Source organism: Hordeum vulgare, chromosome 5H, assembly GCF_904849725.1.
Source record: "Hordeum vulgare subsp. vulgare chromosome 5H, MorexV3_pseudomolecules_assembly, whole genome shotgun sequence".
Classification (NCBI taxonomy): domain Eukaryota; kingdom Viridiplantae; phylum Streptophyta; class Magnoliopsida; order Poales; family Poaceae; genus Hordeum; species Hordeum vulgare.
The window spans coordinates 75,148,765-75,156,921 of NC_058522.1; positions in this window are offsets into that span (position 1 = coordinate 75,148,765).

Here is an 8,157-nt window from a genome sequence, read left to right on the forward strand (position 1 = left end):
TGTGCTATAATGTATTTTGTAACCTGTGCAAATATCAGAAAAGCAAAAAAATCCTAATATTCATAGTAGTGGTGCACCAAATTTCACTTTAGTGGCGCACCAGGTGGTGCGCCATTAGTGTCTGGGATAGTAATGGTGCACCAGGTGGTTCGCCATTAGTGTCTGGGATAGTTATGGCGCACTAGGTGGTGCGCCACTGTTATGTAGATTAACAGTGGCGCACCAGGCATGTGCCATTACTATTTATTAGTAGTGGCGTGATAATAATGGCGCACCTATAGTTCTCCATTAATAGCCAAAATAGGCACGCAACTAACAACCTTTTTTCTAGTAGTGTTGGACTCCCAAGTTCCAGAGACTTTTTGAGCCACCAAATCTGAGTCGCCCAAGCATGTGACCTGGCTAAGGTTCCTCTCCTTAGCTATCCTAAGCCCATGTAACAGAGTCCCGTACTCCACCGTATTGTTCGTGCAAGGAAACATGAGACGCAAGACATAGCAAAACTTGTCACCCCGTGGAGAAGGTTACAGCACGCAAGGTCCTGAGCCTTCCAACTGCCTAGAACTGTCAAAGCGGATAGTCCAGTACCTGGTATCAGGCCTATCTTCTGGAATCTGCAACTCGGTCCACTCGTTGATGAAATCCACCAAAACCCGAGCCTTGATGGCCGTGTGAGGCATATACTTCACATGGTGGGGACCAAGATCAATTGCCCACTTAGAAATCTGCCAAGTAGCTTCGTGGTTGTGTATAATGTCCCCCATTTGTACCGAACTCACCACAGTGATTGGGTGCTACTGAAAGTAATGCTTCGACTTTTGGCTTGCCATAAAAATCCCAAAGACCAGCTTCTACCAATGCGGGTATCGTTACATAGACAAAGTTAACACCTCAGTGACAAAATACATCGGTCGCTGAACCGGATATTCTTTGCCTTCTTCCTTGCGCTCAACAACCACCGCGACACTCACTCCATTTGAATTAGTAGCAATGTTATGGAGCATATGTTCCTTATCAGTCGGGGACCTAACACGGGTAGCTAAGGAAGTTGTTTCTTGAGGGCTTCAAAAGCTTCATTAGCTGCATCCCTCCGAACAAAATGATCTGTTTTCTTGAGAAACTGGTAGAGGGGGATGGCCTTCCCATGAAGGCGACTTATGAAATGGCTCAATGCTGCAATACGACTCGCCATGCGCTAGACCTCGTTGATGTTGGCCAGCTTGCCAAGCAAAGTTATCGCCTTGATTTTATCCGAGTTAGCTTCAATGTCTCGTTCTGACACCAGGAAGCCCAATAACTTGCCTGCAGGAACACCAAAAATAGATTTGGTTGGGTTAAGCTTCATCTGGTATATGCGAAGGTTGTCGAACATCTCCTTGAAATCATCTAAAAGCATCTCCTTCTTCTGGGATTTCACTACGATATCATCAACGTAGGCATGAAAATTGCTCCCAATTTGACTGTGCAAACAGTTATGTATACAACATTCATAAGTCGCCCCCACGCTCTTAAGCCCAAAGGGCATAGAGATATAGCAGAAAGCATCGAAGTGAGTTATGAAAGCCGTCTTCTCCTGATCCTCTATGGCCATCTTGATCTTGTGGTAACCGGAGTAAGCATCTAGAGAGTACAAACGCTCGCAACCCGCCGTAGAGTCAATGATCAGATCCATACGGGGGAGGGCAATGTTGGAAATATTCCTTGTAGGCAATAAAAAATTAGTTATTATTATATTTGTTTGTTCATGGTAACCGTTTATTATCCATGCTATAATTGTATTGATAGGAAACATAGAAACATGTGTGGATACATAGACAAAACACTATCCCTAGTAAGCCTCTAGTTGACTAGCTCGTTGATCAAAGATGGTCAAGGTTTCCTGACCATAGACAAGTGTTGTTGCTTGATAACGAGATCACATCATTGGGAGAATCATGGGACGGACTAGACCCAAACTATGTACGTAGCATATTGTTCATGTCATTTTATTGCTATTGTTTTCTGCGTGTCAAGTATTTATTCCTATGACCATGAGATCATATAACTCACTGGCACCGGAAGAATACCTTTTGTGTATCAAACGTCGCAATGTAACTGGGTGACTATAAAGGTACTCTACAGGTATCTCCGAAGGTGTCCATTGAGTTAGTATGGATCAAGACTGGGATTTGTCACTCCGTGTGACGGAGAGACATCTCGGGGCCAACTCGATAATACAACATCACACACAAGCCTTGCAAGCAATGTGACTAAGTGTAAGTCATGGGATCTTGTATCATAGAACGAGTAAATAGACTAGCCGGTAACGAGATTGAAATAGGTATGCGGATACCGACGATCGAATCTCGGGCAAGTAACATGCCGAAGGACAAAGGGAATGACATACGGGATTATATGAATCCTTGGCACTAAGGTCCAACCGATAACATCTTCGGAGAATATGTAGGATCCAATATGGGCATCCCGGTCCCGCTATTGGATATTGACTGAGGAGTGTCTCGGGTCATGTCTACATAGTTCTCGAACCCGGAGGGTCTGCACACTTAAGGTTCGATGATGTTTTAGTATAGTTGAGTTATATGTGTGGTTACCGAATGTTGTTTAGAGTACCGGATGAGATCAGGAATGTCACGAGGGTTTCTGTAATGGTCCGAAAACGAATATTTATATATAGGATGGTTTCATTTGGTCACCGGAAAGTTTCGGGCAATTCCGATAGTGTACCGGGAGTGACGAATGGGTTCCGGGTGTTTACCTGGAGGGGCCACCCCACCCGGGAGTGAGCCCAAGGCCTTAGAGTGGCGCACCAAGTCCTTAGTGGGCTTGTGGAGTCAGCCCAAGGAGGCTATGGCGCCACAAGCAAAAATACCAAAGGAAAGAAGAAAACAAAGAGAGGGAGGTGGGAAGGAAGGAGTGGACTCCTTCCCCACCAAACCGAATTTGGATTGGCGTCCAACTCCTCCCCCTTGACTGGCGCAACCTTGAGAGCCCTGAGCGCCAAGGCTAGCCCCTCCCCTCCTCCTATATATATTGGTGGTTTAGGGCATTTTGAGACACAACTTTGCCAGGTGCAACTCCAGCCTATTCCACATAGTTTTACCTCTAGATCGGATTTCTGCGGAGCTCAGGCGTAGCCTAGCAGGAGTAGATCATCACCACCAGTGGAGCAACGTCATGCTTCCAGAGAACTCATCTACTTCTCCGTTTTGCTTGCTGGATCAAGAAGGTCGAGATCATCATCGAGCTGTACGTGTGCTGAACGCGGAGGTGCCGTCCGTTCCGCGCTAGATCAGAACGGATCGTGGGACGGATCACGGAACGGTTCGTGGGACGGTTCGAGGGACGTGAAGACGTTCCACTACATCAACCGCGCTTCTTAACGCTTCCCACTATGTGATAAACAAGGGTACGTACATCTAATCTCCACTCGTAGATGGACATCACCACGATAGGTCTTCATGTGCGTAGGAAATTTTTTGTTTCCCATGCAATGTTCCCCAAAGTGGCATCATGAGCTAGGCTCATGCGTAGATGTTATCTCGACTAGAACACAATAGGTTTTTTGGAAGTGGATGTTCAATTTTCTGCACTCCTTACTCTTTTATCAATTCGGCGGTATTGTTGGATTGAAGCGGTGCAGACCGACATAACTCTTATGCTTACGAGAGACTGGTTTCATCGATTGACATGCAACCTCGTTGCATAAAGATGACTGGCTAGTGTTAGTTTCTTCAACTTTAATTCAATTGGTTTTGACCGAGGTGGTCCTTGGAGAGGTCAAATAGCAATTTGCACATCTCTGTTGTGGTTTTTGCATAAGTAAGATGCGATCATACTAGATACCCATAGCAGCCACGTAAAAATGCAACAACAAATTAGAGGACGTCTAACTTGTTTTTGCGGGGTATGCTTGTGATGTGATATGGCCAATGACCTGATGTGATATATTGGATTTATGAGATGATAATGTTGTAATAGTTAATATTGACTTGCACGTCGATGCTACCACAACCGGCAGGAGCCATAGGGTTATGTTTAAACTAACGTTTGTGTTTGCAGATGCTTTTACTATATTGCTAGGTCGTAGCTTTAGTAGTAATAGCATAGATAACACGACAACCTCGATGGCGACACATTGATGGAGATCATGATGATGGAGATCATGGTGTCGCGCCGGTGACAAGAAGATCATGCCGGTGCTTAAGTGATGGAGATCAAGAAGTACAAGATGATGGCCATATCATGTCATTTATGAATTGCATGTGATGTTAATCCTTTTATGCACCTTATTCTGCTTAGAAAGACGATATCATTATAAGGTGATCTCTCACTAAAATTTCAAGATGAAATTGTGTTCTCCCCGACTATGCACCGTTGCGACAGTTCGTCGTTTCGAGACACCACGCGATGATCGGGTGTGATAGGCTCAACGTTCACATACAACGGGTGCAAAACAGTTGCACACGCGAAACACTCAGGCTAAACTTGACGAGCCTAGCATGTGCAGACATGGCCTCGGAACACATGAGACCGAAAGGTCGAGCATGAATCCTATAGTTGATATGATTGTCATAGAGATGCTTACCACTAAAACTATTCTCAACTCACCTGATGATCGGACTTGAGTTAGTGGATTTGGATCATGTACCACTCAATGACTAGAGAAATGTACTTTTTGAGTGGGAGTTTATTAAGTAATTTGATTAAATTAAACTCTAATTATAATGAACATAGTAAAAAGGTCTTTGCCAATTATGATGTAGCTTGCGCTATAGCTCTACTATTTTTATATGTTCCTAGAGAAAATTTAGTTGAAAGATGATAGTAGCAACATTACGGATTGAGTCCGTAAAACTGAGGATTGTCCGCATTGCTGCGCAGAAGGCTTATGTCCTTAATGCACCACTCGGTGTGCTGCACCTCGAGCGTCGGCTGTGGATGTCGCGAACATCTGACATACACGTTTTTGATGACTACGTGATAGTTTAGTGCGTAATACTTAATGGCTTAGAAGCAAGACGCCGAAGACGTTATTGAAACGTCACGGAACATAAGAGATGTTCTAAGAGATGAAATTGACATTTCATGCTCGTGCCCTTGTTGAGAGGTATGAGACCTTCGACAAGATTCTTTGTCTACAAAGTAAAGGAGAAAAGCTCAAATCGTTGAGCATGTTCTCAGATTGTCTGAGTACAACAACCGCTTGAATTAAGTGGGAGTTAATCTTCCAGATGGGATAGTGATGGTTCTCCAAAGTCACTGCCCCTAAGCTGCTAGAGCTTCATGAAGAACTATAACATATCAAGAATAGATATGATGATCCTTGAGCGATTCACTATGTTTGACACTACGAAAGTAGACATCAAGAAGGAGCATCAATTATTGATGGTTAGTAAAACCACTAGTTTCAAGAAGGGCAAGGGCTAGAAAGGATACTTCATGAAATGGCAAACCAGTTGCTGCTCTAATGAAGAAACCAAAGATTGAACCCAAACCCGAGACTAAGTGCTTCTGTTATGAGGGGAACGATCATTGAGACGGAGCTACCCTAGATACTTGGTAGATGAGAAGGCTGGCGAAGTCAACATAAGTATATTTGATATACATGATATTGATGTCTACTTTACTAGTACTCCAAGTAGAACGAGGGTATTAGATACCGGTTCGATTGCTAAGTGATTAGTAACTCGAAATAAAAGCTACGGAATAAATGGAGACTAGCTCAAGGCGAGGTGACGGTAAGTGTTGGAAGTGTTTCCGAGGTTGATGTGATCACACATCGCACGCTCACTCTACCATCGGGATTGGTGTTAAACCTAAATAATTGTTATTTGGTGTTTGCATTGAGCATGAACATGATTGGATCGTGTTTATTGCAATACAATTATTCATTTAAAGAGAATAATGGTTATTCTATTTGCTTGAATAATTACCTTCAATGGTTTATTGAATCTCGATCGTAGTGTTACACATGCTCATAATAGTGGTGCCAAAAGATACAAAGTAATAATGATAGTACCACTTACTTGTGGCACTGCCGCTTGAGTCATGACGGTACAAAATGCATGAAGAAGGTCCATGATGATGGATCTTTGTACTCACTCATTTTTGAAACGTTTGAGACATGCAAACCATACCTATTGGTATAAACGCATGAAGAAACTCCATGCAGATGGATCGTTTGACTCACTTGATTTTGAATCACATGATACATGCAAAACATACCACATGGAACAAGAGAGTAACTTGTTTGAAGTAATACATTTTTGATGTGTGTAGTCCAATGAGTGCTGAGGCACGCAGTGGATATCGTTATGTTCTTACTTCACTGATGATTTGAGTAGATACATGAGTATTTACCTAATGAATCACAAGTCTGAAATATTGACAAGTTCAAAGCTATTTCAGAGTGAAGATCATCGTGACTAAAGGATAAACTGTCTACGATATGATCATAGAGATGAATATCTGAGTTGCGAGTTTTGGTACACACTTAAGACAATGTGGAAATTGTTTCGCAGTTCATGCCACCTAGAACACCATAGTGTTATGGTGTGTCCGAACGTCATAGCCGCGCCCTATTGGATATAGCGCATACTATGGTATCTCTTATCGAATTACCACTATCGTTTATGGGTTATGCATTAGAGACAACCACATTCACTTTAAATAGGGCATCACATATTTCCGTTGAGATGACAAAGTATAGACTATGGTTTGGAGAAACCAAAGCTGTCGTTTCTTGAATGTTTGGGGCTGCGACGCTTATGTGAAAAAGGTTTCAATCCGATAAGCTCGAACCCAAAGTGCATAAATGCATCTTCATAGGATATCCAAAACAGTTGGATACATCTCCTATCTCGGATCCGGAAGCAAAGTGTTTGTTTCTAGACACGGGTCCTTTCTCGAGGAACGGTTTCTCTCGAAAGAATTGAGTGGGGCAGTGGTGGAAGTTGATGAGGTTAAAGAACCATGACTTCAACCAGTGTGTAGCAGGGCGCAGGAAGTTGTTCGTGTGGCGCCTACACCAAGTGAAGTGGAAACTGATGATGGTGATCATTGAGCTTTGGATCAGGTTACTGCAAACCTTGTAGGTCGACAAGGTCGCGTACTACTACAGAGTGGTACGGTAACCCTGTCTTGGAGGTCATGTTGTTGAACAACAATAAACCTACGAGCTATGGAGAAGCGTTGGTGGGCCCGGATTCCAACAAATGGCTGGAGGCCATGAAATCCGAGAGAGGATCCATGTATGGAAACAAAGTGTAAACTTTGGAAGAACTACCTGATGGTCATATGACTATTAAGTAAAGATGGATCTTTGAAAGAAAGACAGACTATGATGGTGAAAAGTCACCATTAAGAAAAACTCGACTTGTCACAAGCATGTTTCCGACAAGTTCAAAGACTTGACTATGATGAGACTTTCTCGCTCGTAGCCATGCTAAAAGTCTGTTGGAATTATGTTAGTAGTTGCTGCATTATTTATGAAATTTTGCACATAGGATGTCAAAATATTGTTTCCTTGTCGGTTTCCTTGAGGAAAGGTTGTATGTGATACAACCACAAGGTTTTGTCGATCCTAAGGATGCTAACAAGTGTGCACGCTCCAACGATCCTTCTATGGACTGGTGCAAGCATCTCAGAGTTGGAATATACGCTTTGATCAGATGATCAAAGATTTTGGATTTGTAAAAGGTTTATGAGAAACTTGTATTTCCAAAGAAGTGAGTGGGAGCACTATAGTATTTCTGATAAGTACATGTGGTTGACATATTGTTGATAGAAAGTAATGTAGAATTTCTGTGAAGCATAAGAGGTTGTTTGAAAGGAGATTTTCAAAGGAAGACCTGTATAGAACTATTTGAACATTGAGCATCAAGATCTGTAGAGATAGATCAAAACGCTTAATAGAACTTTCAATGAAATGCATGCCTTGACAAGTTTTTGAAGGAGTTCAAAATGGATCACCAAAGAAGGAGTTATTGGCTGTGTTGTAAGGTGTGAATTTGAGTAAGACTCAAAACCCGACCATGGCAGAAGAAAGAGAAAGGACGAGGGTCGTCTCCTATGCCTTAACCATAGACTCTAAAGTATGCCATGATGTGTACCGCACCTAGTGTGTGCCTTGCCACAAGTCTGTTAAGAGGTACAGAG